This window comes from Periplaneta americana, chromosome 15, assembly GCF_040183065.1.
Source record: "Periplaneta americana isolate PAMFEO1 chromosome 15, P.americana_PAMFEO1_priV1, whole genome shotgun sequence".
Lineage (NCBI taxonomy): Eukaryota > Metazoa > Arthropoda > Insecta > Blattodea > Blattidae > Periplaneta > Periplaneta americana.
Window position 1 is genome coordinate 130,867,484 of NC_091131.1, and position 19,380 is coordinate 130,886,863.

Below are 19,380 nucleotides of genomic sequence, written 5' to 3' on the forward strand. Positions count from 1 at the left end.
AACCGAACAAAAAATGGCAAACCATGACTTATTTCGGGAAAATTTCTAATCAAATCAACATTAAAAAAAAAAAAAACAAAATATCAACATAGCATTCAAAACCAACAACAAGCTTCATAACATAATCCCCAATGGAACCAATAATAATGAACCCTCTTAAATAGTGGTATATATCAATTGCAATGTAAAAACTGCACCAAATTATATATTGGTCAAACCCGCCGTAATTTCAAAATAAGATATAAAGAACACGTTACAGATTTTAAATACAATAGAAACAAGTCGAAATATGCCCATCACCTCATAGAAGAAGGACATGAATTATGTAATATAAAAGATACACTAAAAGTTTTAAAAGCCATTAACAGCCCATTAATAGACATTGCAGAGCAATTTTATATTGCAAAGAATTTCAATGAAGGAAAACACCTTTTAAACGAACAAATAGTTAACCCCAATAACCCACTATTCAATTTATTTAAATTAATCTCGAAAAATCGGACATCGTCCCATAATATTACATCACATCCCCCTAACCCCACATCACTTTCGGTTCCGCCAGACGTTCATTAAAATAAGAACCATTGTGAGCACCGAACGATTCTCAGTAACAGCCTGACTAACGTCGAGCACACAGCATGTCCAACCAATATAAGTAAGTTAATATTTTCATTCAATGCATTTAAACTCCAGTATATTCACACACGTAACAACAACATTTTATGTTCGCAGTGTAAAAGGCTTAACTGAAAATCGTATGGTGACAATGATGAATTTGTAACATCCAACCTTGGCAAACCGAAGGAATACAATAACAAGCATCAATGTAACTGATATTACGCAACATTTCATCGTGATACAGTGCTTCGACTTGCGTAAGTGAAACAACATGAATCCTTGGTGTGTTAATATATAACAAACATAATTTTTAACATTTTAATGCGTGCAACACAGTGCAATTCAAAAACATTTTAATAAATATAGGAACTGCATGTGATAACAACCTCAAGATAACCATATTGTTGCATAAAACAATGTAACTTTTGTTGTACATGTAAATTAGTATAGATTTTAATTATTAGTAAGTGTTTTTAATTTAATTTATATATTATTTTGTAAACGATGAGATCATCAAGGGTACATACCATATATTTCACACACATAAGGTGTATCTATTTTATCATGTAATAAGGCAATTCCATACATTTGAAAATGGCACATAAGTGCCGAAAACGTTAATGTTTAATCCAAATATAAACTAGATAAGTATTAGACGGTTAGCCCAATTAATATTATTTAATATTATTATATTCATTCTCTAAGTTATATTGTACGCTAATGTGCTGTAGACAGTATAATATACACTGCATAATGAATTCGTCGAAATGGATAGCTCAATTCGTGAGTAAAAACACTTATTGTTATACAGTACTTATTTTGATTAAACAAAAACCTAATGAAAATGATCAAACTCAAAGTCGCGGTATTTTCTAGTTTACGTAAATCGATGAACTACTTTTCTTCCCTCCTACACCTAGTTAAGTGATTTACTTTTATTTTACGCCAGTATCATCGAACTCCAGTCGTGGAAGGTGGTAGCAAACGGTGTTTCCGGTTCTCAACCGCTAATCCAAAGGTATAGCCAGGTTAATATTAGAAATATTAGTAAAACTAAAATGATGTCCCTGCATATAACTAATATGAAGAAATTGAAAACTGAATTCAGTGGCAAATTCTGCGATTTCAGGGACATAGGGAATGATCTTGCGGTGTCTGTCAACCCGTTTTCTGTATATGTAACGAGTGGAAGAATTAACTTGCAATGTGAACTTATTGACCTACAAATAGACTTACAAGGGAAACTTCTTATCACACCCCTTTCACATTTTAATGAAATATAGCTCATTTTGGAGCTCATGTGAACGAGAATAAGAAACAACCTTGAAAATATGCCGAAGTTTCTTCTAAAGAGCGTAAATCCTAGTTAAAAGTCACTACATGTCAATAGACATACTGCAATAATTTGTCGTTATACCATCGTTTGTGTAGCTCAACTGGTTAGTGACGCGCCTTTCGAGTAGAAGTTCTGAGTTCGACTCCGGCGTACAGTACTTCTTACGTTTTGTTCTTTTTTTTTTCGTTGTTGGTAACTCTATAGCATCTATTAGATGCTTTATGGTTGTGCTAACAGGAGTTACTTGTCAACAATGTGACGCTGAAACGTGTGTTCAGGTTACTGCCCAGCGACAGTCCTGATGGTATTTTTATATTTGTGATAATTGGTTAATTAATATTAACCCGGCACACTCACATTCATACAAATTTCCAGACTCTAGACACCCAGGGAATTCCTCTTCTTCAAGAAAAATTCACCGAGAGCCGAGCCCGGGATCTCCTGATCTGGAAGCCAGCACGCTGACTAACAGACCACGGAGGCAGTCAAATTTTGTTCTTTTAAAAACAAAAACGTGTAAAGGACAGGACTTCTGAATATCGATAGAAATATAGAGATCTCCCCTCAGTTGGTTCTAGCTGAACGGGCAAGGAGATTTTTTTTTTTTTTTTTTTTTTTTTTGTGAGAATAAAAATATGATATTGATTTTCTGTGTTAAATTTATGGAGAGTCGTCAGTATCGCTAAGAAAGATGTCTTGAGGAAGTTTCCTTTTAAGTCTAAATGGCTGACAAGATCTTGCTCCAATGTTATATGTCACAGATCCGGGAACGTCAGGAAGTTTGTTGAAGAAGGATTTTGATATTGAATGGATGTATTGTTCTAGTGGAAGAATTCCCAATTCTTGATGCAGTTGTTGATTTCTTACAAAAAGGAGATTCTTGCTGTGCATCTACTTGATCTTATAGTTTGTTTATTACGCACGGTGCATTAGATCTTGAATTGGAGACGATTTTGGTGGCTAGATGAATCCGTTAAATACAGCTCGTGACTTTTGCAAACTAGTGCATGATAATTTCGGAAATTTTGAAGTGTTCTAGTTCCCAAGAAACAACACTATTGCCGAGTACTTGTATAAGGACTTATACTTAATAACTAATGGTACAAATGTTTCAGGTGTGACCCTCTAGCATTTATCTGTTGTAGCATATGCGACAACATGTGTTGTTTGATCATTTGTTCAGTAATGAAACCTTTCACTGTCATTCATTGCAGAATTAAGTTGCTTTCTTCGCAAGAAAATGAGTAAGAAACACTTTTATTCTGTTGGTTTAGAGTAATAACACCGGTTTTTTGTCATTAGAATCCAGATAATGAAAGAAAAATGAACAACTAACAAAAACAATTACACAAAATAAAACATTATAAGAAAAAAAAAAAAGACAAAATGTACCGTATATTCGATTTGAACACGGGTCCCCTACTTAACAACTAAACATGCTATCTGTTGAGCTAACTCAGTCTCTTTCCAAAGCCGTTCCATGTCCATACATGTTTACATACAACTTTTCATGATTCTTGTAACGTTATTTAAGCCCTTTTAATCATAACTTCGTAATGTTTTGATTTCATATTGTGATTCAGATCTCCCAGAGAAGTAAAATAAGAGGGAGCAGTGAAAAGTTTCTCTTGTTAGTGATGTAAGTCAACTGCATAGATTTAGTGGCTAGGAATTTATTTGCACAATAATTGTGTAAAGTGAATATAAGCGTCTGAGAGATTTTGCTCTTACAGCAATATTTAGCTTCACATCTAATATGTTCGTGAACAATTCTTTTCTATAATGAATGGAATGGAATTTAACTGAGGGGAGCACGGATGGCCCAGCACTGCGACCTATTGAGATCTATTGCGCTAACCCTCGATATGGAATGAGTTGCGTGCCACAGATCCCTTAACGCGCACCGGTCTCTACAGCCGACAGAATCCATATACCATTCCTGCTTCAGCAACTCCCCCAAGGCCCCCCTGTCGGTCCGAGGCGAAACTCTTCCCCCGAGTAGCAGAAACCATCCAACGTCGCTGAACTACATTCCACGGAGGCCGGTCGAGAGAGTCAGCAGCTTCGGGAGGCCGCCTGTAAAGTTATCTGAAAAACGAGAAACGGGATGATGAGGAAAGGATGATGGGGGAGGAAAGGAAGTGGCAAAGATGAATGGGGTTCCAATCGCCTGATCCATCCATAGGAGTGAGGGAAAACCCCCGAAAAAAACCTCACCCAGGCAACTCGTCCTGACCAGGAATCGAACCCGGGACCGCTGGGTTCGGAGTTAGACTCGCTAACCCCTGAGCCACAATGGTGGACATGGACGCTGCTAAATCGAAAGTAACATCCTCTCTTTCAGATAATAATCTTTCGGCACTGCTGCATATAGCTATTTCAGACATTACTGACATTTTGAACGTATAGCCAAATGTTCAGATCAAGACGAGTAATTTTCCTACTTCTGCTTTGTATGATTCATGTTTGCGCAAGGGGAACTTCAAATAGACCTACCAATTCAACAAACCACAGTAAACTTCTGATTGTAATAGGCTACATGACAGTTCGCTAGTGTGCAATGTTTTATTACCTAGGAGTCACCGGCGTAGCTCAGTCGGCTAAGGCGCTTGCCTTCCGATCAGGAGTTGCGCTCGGGTGAAGGTTCGAATCCCGCTTGAGCTGATTACCTAGTTAGATTTTTTCCGAGATTTTCCCTAACCGTAAGGCAAATATGAGGTAGCTAATCTATGGCGAATCCTCGGCCTCATCTCGCCAACACCAATTCCTTCGACGCTAAATAACCTCGTAGTTTCTAGAGCGTCGTTAAATAACCAATTAAAGAAAATATTACCTATATTGATTTACTTCGAATGAAGTGTATCTGTTTTTGTGTACCTTATATGTTTGTTACTTTAATTTTGCTCACCAGTGTAGTAGAGCGGGATATTAATGTTCTACTCTCTCGGACGTTCAATGTAACATAATACTAATCCGTTCCTGCAAATGAAAAACAGCCAGGACTTCCTTCAGTTTTCCGGTTAATGAACTGAATTTTATCCGGGTTGTGTTCACTATGGATTTGGCGCAAATTGTTTTCTAGCCACCCCTGACCTAAACTTTACGAGCCGGTGCACTAAAAGCAAAATTAATAATCGAATTACCTTATTAATATATAGTAGCTACATTCTGTGAGTGTTAATGTAACATTGTGGGCTATGCCAGACCAAGTTAATCTTCGCAACTTCACTGCTTGTGTTTAGTGCCGAGTTCTGATGGCATCCTCCTGTATGTAATAAACAAGTTTCGCAAGACTGTCCACAAGTAGAAAATATACAGGCGCTCTTATTTACTGCAAATCAGTAATGCGTTGTATCTGGAACTTAGTAAAATTAGACGTCCCAGTTTTTTCTGCAACTGTACATCTGCCATCTAGTGTTTGAATTTCGAATCAGAATGTTGAATTAAAGTTTTGTTCTGATAGAAAATATCTGAAAGTGCCACAACTTACGATAGCTATGGACACTTCTTGAATGAACTACTTATGCCAGCGGTCGTTAGCACTCGCTGAAACGGATATTGGATAAGGAGTGTATCGGAGCATGCAAGGAAGAGGGAGAATGCTATTGTTCAGCGCATTTCGAACTGGTGGATCGAGGTCAAGCAATGGACTGCATTTGCCACGCATGCTAACCCCATTTCTGGTCCATTCTCCTCAACTAAAGTCAACTGGAACAGCCAAGATTACCAGTGCTTGAGTTCACAGTTTTCAGTTCAATGACTCGTGCGTGGTTTATACGTTTGTACATGACCTTGATCCGACAGTTCGAAATGCGCTGAGTATAGTTGGTGCGGGCAATCAGTGAAAGTAGTCAGTAGATGTTTGTGAGTGGCGGGTGTACATGATGGCTGAAAAATAATTCAGATAGTGGTATACGTACGTCTTCTACCCCTACGTTGTTTAACCCTTACTGAGAGGAAACTTTTTTTTTTTACATATTTTGAAGATGTTGCAAGATGTTTAATTTGCAATAAGATCCTATTTGTTATACAAATATAACCTTCAGCGTCACTATGAGAATTGTCATGCTAATGAGTACAACAAATTAAAAGACGATGAAAGAATCGCAATGGTGGAGCAGTTAAAAGATACCAAATTACTGATGTGCAGTCAGTCAATCGTGGGAAACTCTTTCATCGTTTTTCATTTTGCGTGAAGAAACCGCCTAATTCATGGACATTAATGGTAGACATTCCCAGAGTTCAAAGACGAGAAATGGATCAGTGACTTAGCTTTTCTCACCTATTTGACTGATTACCTCAAAGATCTCAATATACGTCTTCAAGGTAGAGATCATAAAATTGTTTTTATTCGACCATACTATAATACGCTATTTGTACGTTACGTAACTATATCTTAATGGCATACATTAAAGTATTGCTATTCATTACGTTATTGCAACTATCGATTTCCAACTAAGCATATGCAATATTGATTAATATTTTACGCGCAACATCCCGCTAGTCTTCAGAGAACCAATCCAAAATGACAGGCGCGAGTTTCAAAAGTAACATTGACCGAATCACTCAAATAAACATTAACCCAACTTCAAACATTCCACTGGGAGCCATTCCCCAGATAAATTTCACAAACTGCACAATCAACAATATGTATTTAAAATAAAATAAAGTCCATGTTACTTTTAATATTCTTAAACTGAGTTCATTTCCTGTGCTTTTGTGTTACTTTGAAGTTAAAAATCTCCAAACAAAGCCCTTGCAAAAATCAATAAATACGGCGTGCACACCTGCCAACTGTTCCACTACTCGGGAACACGCTGAAAAGACACTCACACTCGTGTCATCTGTTGCAATAGCTGAGAACAAACTGAAAATACACGCATGCTCACCATTTCATTATCAAGGTAAGATGTTTGTAAAAACTCAAAACTTAGACATTTAACTGTAGTCGAACAAAACAATCGTATGCATCTTGCTTACGCTCGTTTCATAAGCATGCTCGCGTCTTAATTATTACCATTATAGGCTTGTTGCACAATATACTATTGTTTGGTAATATTAAAGCATTCAAACAAAAGCTACTGTTATGGAAAAGTCAACTATTTGACATGGACATGAATACATTTTCCAAATCTTGCCTCTGTTACGTCGTGTGAAGCATCGACTTTCACTAATTATGCAAAAATGTTGCAGCAACCAAATGAAGAATTTCAAAATGGATTACGGGATATTGCTAACCTAGAAAATGAATTTCAATTATTTGCAGTGTCATTTTCATTAGATGCCAAAAACACAGCCACTTAATAAGTATATTAAATGAGATTAATTGACCTGCAAAATGACACTGAGCTGAAGAAAGTATATCAGTAGACAAAGTATTATTCAGGTTTATAATAGTATCTACAGAGAAATATTTACAAAATTGCATCATCTAACAGCACGCACTCTGAGCATGTTCGGTTCGACATAATATTTGTAGCAGACTACTTTCCACGATGAAGGTGGCTAAACTATATCAACGTAACAGACTCGCGAATGAGAAGTTGAAAACATAGCAGAGGTTCAACTATGCTCGAACATTAGTGCCAAATACACAAAAATTGTTCGAAAAAGAGAGAGAGAAAGAAACTTCAATGAAAAGTCAATCATAAGTACACACTATTTTCACAATGTCCATACTTGTGTTAGTTTTCAATACATGTACACATCTTGCAGTTTTAATTCATGGTGATTATGTTTCATTAGTTGCATAAAGAGTTAACGCAATTGTGGAACCCAGTCAGTTAAGGACATAAGCCACAATTAAGATATTTACATAAAATGAAATGCTCTGCCATGAGTACTAAAAAATTTCAAATTTTAGAGATATAAATTATACCATTAAATAATATTTTAATTTCATTTAGTGTTCGGCCTAAAGGCAGGTCTTTCACTGCAAACCCAGCTTTGTCCAATCTTTCCTATTTTCTGCCTTTCTCTTCGTTTCCTCTAAATAATATATCGTCACAGAATTGAGTATCAAGATATTATTTCTTCACATCCGCATTCCAGTGAAATAATGAGATATTCTACATATCAGGATTTGTGACTTGTCACCTGGATCGCTCAATTTCAGAAAATAATTACCGTAACGGCTTATTTTTAAGTTATTATCACCTTCTTGGGCGCATATATACCTGAATAACCCTTATTTATTATTCGAGTAGAGCACAAACAAGCTGAAATCGTTCATTCGCTTTGAGCACAAACAATTTGACACATTTTCCTTTTGCTTCATGGACATCGTCTACATTCTTAGGAAGATTTGAAAACTTTCCATATCTGGCAACGTAAACATTTTTGTTTAATCCGAATCAAATCTTCCGTTGTCAGATGGTCAGTGGAACTAGAAAAAGCTATATGTTTTCGAATCACTTTATTAGGCACGTCATTCAAATCTTCACTTGCTTTCTCTTTACACTGTTTGAAACTATTTTCCTATATAAATTATCACTCACCTCATGATTATATGTACCACCACTGCTCAATAATACATCACTGCACTTGTCAGTATACAAATATGCATGCCAATCTGTATCTGTACATCGCCGTCTTATTTTAGTACTCCCTTTCTATATTCATGCTTTTCATACACTTTCAACTCTGCAGCCTTTTCACTTCACATTGAAAACATAACCTTATTGGACTGAAGACACAATTGATTTCAAACAGTGTCCTTCTTTACCCTTTGTAACATTCGAGAGTTGCGTACAAGGATTTGAATCCGGATTTTCAGCTCTACGTGCTGACGCTCTATCCACTAAGCCACACCGGATTTCCATCGAATCCTCTCAGTTTAAGTTCCACCTCTTGGGTTCAAATCCCGGTGCCGGAGAGAATTTTTCTCTGTTCCACTCTTCCATCATCATATAATGACGCGCAGAATTTCTGCACTGAAATATCATATGTACTTCGGTACATCGTAATATAATCTACCAACTTAAGTTCAACAAACTGCTGTCACAACGTGCCAACAGTTTCGCACTCTAGGCCTGTGGAATGGGGAAATGTAGGCACTCTATGCATTTGTGCTCTACTCGAAGAATCGTTTCTACTGTTGCTTGTGCTGAACTAAAATGACATCAATAGTGATTTCTGACCATTGTGCTCAACACGTATCTACCCACCTTCTTTCACTCGGAGTTAACTAGTTCGGTCACATGGTCAAAAATATGTACCAGTTCGGTCCGGAGCCAAGAAGTAAACAATACTAGTTCGGTCCAGGGTCATTAAGTTAACAGTACTAGTTCGGTCCCGGATCGAAAATAGAGCAGTACTGGTTGGAACTCAACATTTTCTTCCCATATTATGTAGACTTGGAACTGTCATAAGGCAGGGATGAGTAAATTCGTGACTTGACACAGCAAACAAAAAATCAACATTTTCCTTCTCTTCCCACTACAAACAATACTTTCATCTTGTTCGGCCACCTTTGTGAAGATCCTACTTAAAGAATGGGTAAAAAAAATCTGGAACAGTTTATTTGAAACTGTTTCACAATTGAAACTGTTTCGATACGAAACAGTTTCATGATATTATAACCTGTTCCAACTGTTCCAAAGAGTGTTACATTGCTCCAGTGATCACTTCAACGTTCCACATGTTTCCAAGAGATAAACAGTTCAATTTATAAACAGTTTTCCTCTTCTTTGTTGTCTGCAAAGGCCACGTGTAGCGCTATCTTTGACCTCCAATCAAAAGTAGATATAATATTATCCATATTCCATACGGCCTTCGTGCAACAGTAGCCTTTGTAGGATCGCGCAATTTAATTGTACGAATCAAATTCTCTAATAAATCTCCTAATGATTAGCCGCCCATTAACGTATGTTCATGGTGCCCTAACATAGTGTTAATTATTAATATACCGCGAAAAATATCATCTGCTAAATGGTTATATGCGTTATTTTTACTAAAAACAATTTATTTTGAATTGTAGTTATTTTCTGTACCCTTAACAGTAAACTACGAAAAATGACGTTCGTTATCATAATACGAGTACACTGAACAGCTGACTTAAAGACGATTCAAGGGCTTTGAAATATGTTCCTGAAGCATATGAGAGGTTGAAACAGTTGGAACACTTGATTGGAATAGTTGGCATTGATGTTGTAAACACATTCTTACGCAACTATTTCTTTGAAACTGTTATTTTGGAACAGCTTCGTTCATGAAACAGTTACAGTCGAAACTGTTTCTTAAAAAGAACAGTTTATCCCATCTCTACCAGTGACTGAAATGACAGTTTGGTACGACACCGCCTAATTATGAAAACAAGTTCGAATCGGTATCACTACCAACATCAAAACATGTCAGTATCGATATCATACCAATATGAGAATATGTCGGATTTGATACGACAGCTAGTTCATAATATATATTGTAATAGTCTGTTTGATATAGTCTATATATAACTAGTCCCTTTGGTATACGTATGTATATATATATATATATACATACATATATATAAAACTTGTCTATACCTGCATAGGTTCGGAGCGAATTAATACTGTACCTTTATGAACCTCGGACCGGATTAATATTGTACAGGGACATCATTTTATTTTTACTTCAATTTTTATTGCACCTGAGTTTTTGAATGTACTTCACTCCCACCCCTTCTACTAATGAAGTTCAACCGTCCTCCACACAGAACCAAGGCCGCGTATAGTCATAGTAGTCTTACGGTCACAGTAAACAGTAAGTTCCAAAAATATGTTCGCGTTTTCCAGTGACGAAAGAGCTTTCAATATTGAATCATTTTCGCACAGATACTGCCGTTCATTTGCCTACGTCGCATCCCGGTTTCCCCCACCAGCTTCTATTCGCCTCTCTGTAAAGGCTAGTGGCTGGGCTGTCTTAACTCTTTTCTGAAAACATTAATTTCTGTTAGTAACTGGACGTCTACGTAATATTATACAACTTTTTAAAATAACTTAAATAAAAGCGCTCAGTGAACTTGTAAATGACGTATAGATAAATTCACATTGTGCGCAATTTATTTCTATTATAAATAAATAAAAGGGCCTCATTAAGTAATTAACTGTCACGTGATTTTCCCCCTTTCTACGACTCTGCGACATAACCACTTGGACGGACAGTTCATTCATTCATTCATTTATTTTATTCCATAGATCTTACATGAGCAATGAAGCTTTAAGATGTGGAACATGTCAACATTTTACAATATTACAATTACAATTTTTACAAATTTTTCTAGTTTTACAATTTAGTAATTTTCTACAATTTTTACAATTTTGTAGATAGCATGTCTGAGTAATTTTATTTTTTCGGATCGGGGAGAAGTGAAGATTGAATTTACAGTACGTAAGGTACTCTTTTATAGAGTAGGTACAGAATTATTTCAACATGAGTTACTGGTACGAAGGACGAAACTGGTAATTGGAATTTGGTGCAATAGTCTATATTGCGATAATATGCATATTAGAACTGAAGTCTGTATCGAAATGAACGGCCACCATTTTAAAAAATGTGGTAAATATCCAATTTATTTTTATTTTTCAATTTAACTTCATTCTCTATAGTGCACGCTATAGTGTCTGGATTTAATGTTACTAATCATGTCAGGTGACGTTCCAGACGTTTGAGATGGGCAGGGCATGTAGCACGTATGGGCGAATCCAGAAATGCATATAGAGTGTTAGTTGGGAGGCCGGAGGGAAAAAGACCTTTAGGGAGGCCGAGACGTAGATGGGAAGATAATATTAAAATGGATTTGAAGGAGGTGGGATATGATGATAGAGACTGGATTAATCTTGCTCAGGATGGCGGGCTTATGTGAGGGCGACAATGAACCTCCGGGTTCCTTAAAAGCCAGTAAGTAAGTAAGTAAGTAAGTAAGTAAGTAAGTAAGTAAGTAAGTAAGTAAGTAAGTAATTATGTCAGGTGAAGAATACAATGCGTGCAGCTCTGCGTTGTGTAACTTTCTCCATTCTCCTGTAACTTCATCCCTCTTAGCCCCAAATATTTTCCTAAGAATCTTATTGTCAAACACCCTTAATCTCTGTTCCTCTCTCAAAGTGAGAGTCCAAGTTTCACAACCATAAAGAACAACCGGTTATATAACTGTTTTATAAATTCTAACTTTCAGATATTTTGACAGCAGACTAGATGACAAAAGCTTCTCAACCGAATAATAACAGGCATTTCCCATATTTATTCCACGTTTAATTTCCTCCCGAGTGTCATTTATATTTGTTACTGTTGTTCCAAGATATTTGAATTTTTCCACCTCTTCGAAGGAAAAATCTCCAAGCTATTTATTAATTACATAAAGTATGCTTATCTAAATGCATACGTGAATAATGTGTACTTAATTAATCTATCATTGCTGAATTCCATAAATAAATTACGGTACGTAATTTTTAGCACGAACGAAACGCCGCCACTAAAATACTACTAATCCGCCAGCAGCCATGAATGCACTACCGTGCTTGCTTGCAAGAGACGCTAGCGGGAGAGTGAACTGTGCTGATAACTGCTGATTTATGCTCCCCTCCTACAGGTAGATGGAGTTTGAAAGTCATAATTACTGGATAAAATTGTCAGTATAATGTTTCATCACAAATGCAGATTACTTACGAATTCAATACGTGCTGCAGTTAGGAAGATATTTCGACAAGGCCAATGCTCTTCGTCTATATCATACCTGCACAAATAGCGCTCAACGAGCGCGCGCGCTCCTTCGGAGCGGGAGAGCTGTGTTTACCGCCCGCCGAAACGGAGAGGATGATACGTCAGAATCACATAGACTTGCTAGGTATAGGTAGAGGAGAGGGAAACGACCACTCAGTTATCTAGTGGAGTGCAGTGTGTAGGCCTATTCTCAGTAACTGTTTCACGTTGCCTACCTACTGCTACATTACAATATGGAGGAAACTAAAGGCCGGAACATAACATTTAACATGTAACGATTTACAGCTCGAACTTACTGATCTTCAATGTGACCTAAGGACTAAAGATCGTTGGAATAATACTACTAGCCTGGTTGAGTTTTATAAGACAAAACATTAGCAATAATATCCACGACTACACAGGTTGGCTGTGAAAATGATTGCTATGTTTGGCTCAACATTTATATTTGTGAGTAACTGTTTTCTATAATCAACTTTAATAAAGCCACATCGAACATCTGTAACTGATGTTTCGTTACGATCAGTAGGCTACTGTTCCTTTCAGCTGCCAACAGCATAAAACCTCGTTTTGATGTACTGATAAATAAAAATATAACAAAATGATATTGTACATTTAAGTAGCTATAGAATTTCTATTATTTCTGTGAAATAAATATGTATTTATTAATTAATAATACTCCAAGATAGTTTTGCAAACACTGAACGGGAATTCATTTCATAAACACTCGTAATTAGGGATGGGCGAAAAATAACGTAGCAGTTACTTTGTAACAGTTACTTAATTGTAACGGTTACAAAAATAACTTGGACACGAAATAACTAGTTTATTCGCTGTTACACTGTTACTTTCGTCTGGATTTAACTTCTGCAAAAGAAACTAGTTAAAATAATGTCATTACGTAGTATTCAACCGGTCCACGAGATAGCGCGGCATTACTAATGTGTTTCACCTTCTGGTTACAAAAATATCAACTAAGTCCGTTCCCTAAAGCACAGTATTCAGAGCACGGTCGTGAAATAACCTACTAAAAGTCTTGTCTTAATTGAAAAGAAGTTTAAAGTTGTCATAATAAATTCCTTCAACACCAGTTGAAACAATGTCATATAAGTTACAGGTGGGCCTGGTTGGCGCAGTTGGTATAGCGCTGGCCTTCTATGCCCGAGGTTCCGGATTCGATTCTGGGCCAGATCGATTGCATTTAAGTGTGCTCATATAACCTCGGCAGTTGCGAGGGTCGTTAAATAAAACATAACATTTAACGATTTACAGCTCCGACTTATTGATCTTCAATGTGACATAAGGGCTAAAGGACGTTTGGATAATACTACTAGCCTGGTTGAGTTTTACAAGACTAAACATTAGCAATAATATTCACGACTACACAGGCTGGCTGTGAAAATGATTGCTATGTTTGGCTCAACATTTATATTTGTGAGCAACTGTTTTCTATAATCAACTTTAATAAAGGCAGACATCGAACATCTGTAACTGATGTTTTATTACGATCAGTAGGCTACTGTTCCTTTCAGCTGCCAACAGCATAAAACCCCGTTTTGATGTAACGATAAATAAAAATATATAAAAAAATGATATTATACATTTAAGTAGCTATAGAATTTCTATTATTTCTGTAAAATAAATATTTCTTTATTAATTAATAATAGTCCAAGATAGTTTTGCAAACACTGAACGGGAATTCATTTCACAAACACTCGTAACAGTACTTCCTTTTGTGTACATTTTGTACGAGATCACCCCTTCTTCCAGTCCACCCTCATACAGAGCGCAGTCAATACCTGTCCCCGCTCATGAACTGTGAGCCGGCACCTTGTGCAGGCCTGGTCTAGATGGACGCTGTTGTGGCTCTGTCTGTGAGAGAGTGACGGATCTTACGCAAATAAACCGAACACTAAAAGTAACTAGTTTTTCGATGTAGAAACTTCCATGATTAATTGATATTAAAATGTTCAATGAATATTGGAATGAAGTACTGTATGTATTCCATCCATTTTCTTATCGGTAGCAGCAGTTATCAGTAATCACTATCTCCTTTGTGGTCATGATCAACATACTCAACATCATCCCTATCTTGTGTAAACTCACCTATCTATACGACAGTCCACACCTGTGGAGTAAAGGCCCATTCACAATGAAAATTAAATATAACCGTAACATAAACACAGAAATTTGCGCCCAGGCTACTAAATGGGATCAGTCACAATGATTCACATAACCATTGACATAAACATTACCGTGAGACGTTAACATGAAAGTTTGCGAACTCCAAACTTTCATGCTTATGTTTACGTGATTTGCAAATAGAACACAATCGTGGAGCGCTGAGGAAATGGCATCGTTGTTATGTTTCCATGGTTACCAAGTATGTTTGTTGTTATGTTTATGTTCCCATCGTGAATGATCTTGATTTTACCGTAACGTTTATATTCTTAAGTTAACACTTACGTTATGTTTAATTTTCATTGTGAATGAGCCTTAACGGTCAGCGCGTCTGGCCGCGAAACCAGGTGGCCCGGGTTCGAATCCCGGTCGGGGCAAGTTACCTGGTTGAGGTTTTTCTGGGGTTTTCCTTCAACCCAATACGTGCAAATGCTGGGTAAATTTCGGTGCTGGACCCCGGACTTATTTCACCGGCATTATCACCTTAATATCATTCAGACCCTAAATAACCTAAATGTTGATACACCGTCATAAAATAGCCCAATAAAATAAAAAAAAAATCTATACGACAGCACGCGGCATGATGCACTGCTTAGCCACAAACTGCAATCGCAAGTTGCATAATACGAGTATACATAACATGTGCGGCAACTACCACAGTTTCACAAGATAATTTCTTAACAAATCTACAGTATATATACCGCAATCATATAACAAAATGTTTCCTTGCTTATGCATGACAAAATTTTTTTACTAGCCGATGAGTTGACCAGTGTTATGTTACGAATGCAATTAATTTTCAATGACCTAAGTTAGATGTGATGGGCAATGAGTAAAAATATTGTACTTTTACGCATTTAAAAATACAGATTTATGCTGAGGACACATAGAGCGCTACATACGCTACTTACGTTATGTTCGTTACGTTGACAAATTACAGCTCTTTTTAATTCACAACCTGAATGGCCACATGCAGCTGCATAGACTACGTTCCGGTAAGTTCGGTATCTTCGCTGGGTCAAGTGTTGCGCAGGGTTGCCAGATAAAGGAATCGCAACCGTCGTACCAACTTATAAAAATTGTCGTGCTTAAGCTTAAAATTGTCGTAAATTTCTGAGCTTCCTATTACTGTATATATATTTTTTTATTTTAGTTGGTTATTTAACGACGCTGTATCAACTACTAGGTTATTTAGCGTCGATGAGATTGGTGATAGCGAGATGATATTTGGCGAGATGAGGCCGAGGATTCGCCAGAGATTACCTTGTATTCACATTACAGTTGGGGAAAACCTCGGAAAAAACCCAACCAGGTAATCAGCCCAAGCGGGGATCGAACCCGCGCCCGAACGCAACTTCAGACCGGCAGGCAAGCGCCTTAACCGACTGAGCCACGCCGGTGGCTACTGTATATATATATACCACAATTTTAGTCCACCGCTATGTAGTAATGATTAATATGTCTGACTGTGAAACGAGCGGTCGAGGGTTCAAATCCTGGATGAAACAAATTATCTGGTTGAGGTTGTTTTGGGGATTTTCCTTTAATCCATCAAGAGCAAATGCTGGGTAACTTTCGGCGCTGGAGTCATTTCGCTGGCATTATCACCTTCATGTCATTGACGCCAGATAACCATCGTAGTTGATGAAGAATCGTACAATAACCTATATATTGTATATGTCTACCAAATTTTAAGAATATTGTTCACATCTACAATGACATTCAGCATTGAAACAAATCACCACCCATTTTTTCATCATCAATACTGTCATAGCCGTAAAGCGTACACGATGACGCTTGGTTAGAAACAACTTTGTTAGCCTATATTTGAAGTCAGCAGAAATTTGATCTTGGCCGGAGCAGCGGCAGATATTTTATTATCAATCAATGCGGCGGCTGAAAATTATATCAAATTAATTCATTTACAGTCGACTAAAACCCGACACCATTATAATATCGACGCGTTTAGATTTCTTAATGCTACTGCGGTACTATTTCATTCATAAAAGACTTCCTTTGCCGAACAAACAAGGAAGTTAATAAAATTAAACCTGTATTACTTTGATATAACCGCGCCCTATAGTGAAATCTAGAGCTCAAGATGACAAATTATGATTTACATGGCAAGCATAGTTACCAGATCAAAGTATCCCCCCCCTTAAATGCATGTTTTTTTTTTTTTTTGTTTTTTTTTTTTTTCATATTAGTCAAGGGCATACTGAATGAAGAAAACTTGTCTAAAAGGGACTAATTAACCATCAATTTTATTTTAATTATAAACCAAAATTATAAGTTCCAAAATAATTTTTCCTTTTAGTGAAATAGTCGTACAAAATTGCGTACGACATAGAGTGCGGTCGTATCTCGTACAATTTGTCAAAATAGTCGTACGTATGGCAGCCCTGGTGTTGCGATTCTCGGCCAGTGTTGTCAACTCGATTCTTAAAAATCCCCTGTAAAACAGTGCAAGTAGTCTCTAAATTGTTATAGTATTACTGTCAAATGAGATTATTTTGCCGCTGTGAATATTAAAAAAACCCCCGCTAATTCCTTATACCAGCAATATAAAAGTGATACATTTTACCCGCTAAAGTAACACGGAAAAAAACCAGATCCAGCGGGAAAACTGCTGGAATGGCAGCATTGTTTATGGTTATATTTTCGAAACGTTGTTGTGTACGGCAAGCGCAATAGACCATTGGAGAGTAGGATGGATCGAATTTTTTTTTCGAATACTTATTTTGGGTAGGGATGAAAAACTGTAAAATATCATTCTTTGAAACACACGAAAACTTATTCGAGTAGAATAAATTTTCACCGAAGCGCAATTGATTTAAAGTTTAAATAATTTAAATGAAAACGATGAAATTTGAGGTTTTACTTTACTTAAGCCTGATTTCATATTTATTCCTGGTTTTACCTTCTAATAGCTTACAAGAGTTCCGGAAGTGGTACTATTACTTCATTTGTAAGAATTGTGGGGTTAGGTTGGCGGTTTTCAGAGGATTATACAGTGATGAAATTCTCTCGGCCAGCAGAACGGTGTTGAGAGTGCCTTGCAGTGTAGCAGAGTGTTTTGCTGTACTGTCATTGTGTCTTTTGCATTATAAAATGTAAGAAAAGGTGGCTAAATCGACTAAGAAGAAATCCCGTACGAGAGCAGAAGAAATTTTAGGAATTTCGAAAAATCTCAACAGCTGAAGTGGAGCGGAGGCAAAGAACCAGCCGAGAATTCGATTTGATATACGGTAGCAAAAAATTTAGAAGATATTTGGAAAATTGCTTCAATTTTCGTCGTTTCTTTCCGCCTAATATCTATGATGGTGAGCAGTTACTAGAAAAATAAGAAAGGTTTTAAAATTTGGCCATAATAGGGGAAGTGAAAGGACAAGTAAGATTCTAGAATTTAAAGTGAATGACAAGACATTGTTTGATATTGCAACTTGTAAGATAATTCTCATATTTCACTTTGTGACAAGAACAACAATGTTTCTGAAATGAAAATAATTTTTTTAACACACCAAAGAGCATATATATATATATATATATATATATATATATTTAAGTTGGTTATTTAACGACGCTGAATTAACTACTAGGTTATTTAGCGTCGATGAGATTGGTGACAGCGAGATGAGGCCGAGGATTCGCCATAGATTACCTTGTATTCACATTACGGTTGGGGAAAACCTCGGAAAAAACCCAACCAGGTAATCAGCCCAAGCTGGGATCGAACCAGCGCCCGAACGCAACTTCAGACCGGCAAGCAAGCGTCTTAACCGACTGAGCCACGCCGAAGAGCATATAGGAGAATGGTGATCACCGAAATCGTTGTTACAACAACAAAGAAATTGCATCACCGAGAAGAGTAAAAAAGCAAGAAGCAATCTTCGGCCGAAGATTTCGACCAACCCTCTATCAATGCCAGCATCATGTCTAACAACTCGTCAGAATTTTCGGAGAAGAAAAGATCACGATTTTCGTTAGAAATTATTATTTAAAGCCATCAAGAAGACAACCGAAGAGAAGACGTAGGGGAGAGGAGAACAAAACGAAAGACTTTTGACTAAGTCGTAAATGACAGCCTGTTAATAAGTACTTTCGTAAATTTCTATCCCGAATGTATAGAGTATTCCACCTTAAGAAAAAAGCATTGGTCTTATGAGTCTTGGCCAGTGTTGCCAACTCAGAATTCCATTTACCGCTGCACAAGCTTAAAAAAAACACTAAATTGTAGTTAAAAAACTCCAGATTTTTCTTAACACATAATTTCCAAATTTGAAATACAAACTAGGCCTATATAGTTTTAGGAACTGGAGAATTTTAGGTTTCAAATTTAAAAAAAATTCTAATATTTATAATACTCTGTAAATTGAAATAACACTCACCCCTGCCCAGAAGCTTGTTGTGAATGGCAATATTATGTTGTCGAACAATAGAAAAACACTCGCTAATCTTTTTGTGTGTGTAATTATCAGCATGGGTAATTAAATGTGAATATTTTGCATTTAATATCACCTTACACCGAGCTTTCGAACTATCACCGGTAACTT

The 19,380-nt window shown here is 36.8% G+C and overlaps 1 protein-coding gene across 9 annotated transcripts in view; it reads right to left on the reverse strand.

Annotated features, from left to right (window-relative positions):
* Positions 1 to 19,380, reverse strand: part of LOC138715332 (cytochrome P450 4C1-like) — a 193,411-nt gene that overhangs the window by 106,949 nt on the left and 67,082 nt on the right. Inside the window, exon 1 of one of the 9 annotated variants that reach the window (XM_069848134.1) lies at positions 15,739 to 15,844. The exons of the other annotated variants lie outside the window; for them this stretch is intronic. The gene's annotated coding sequence lies outside the window, so the exon portion shown is untranslated. Of the gene's footprint in view, positions 1 to 15,738; positions 15,845 to 19,380 lie in introns of those variants that run through there. 9 annotated transcript variants of the gene reach the window in all.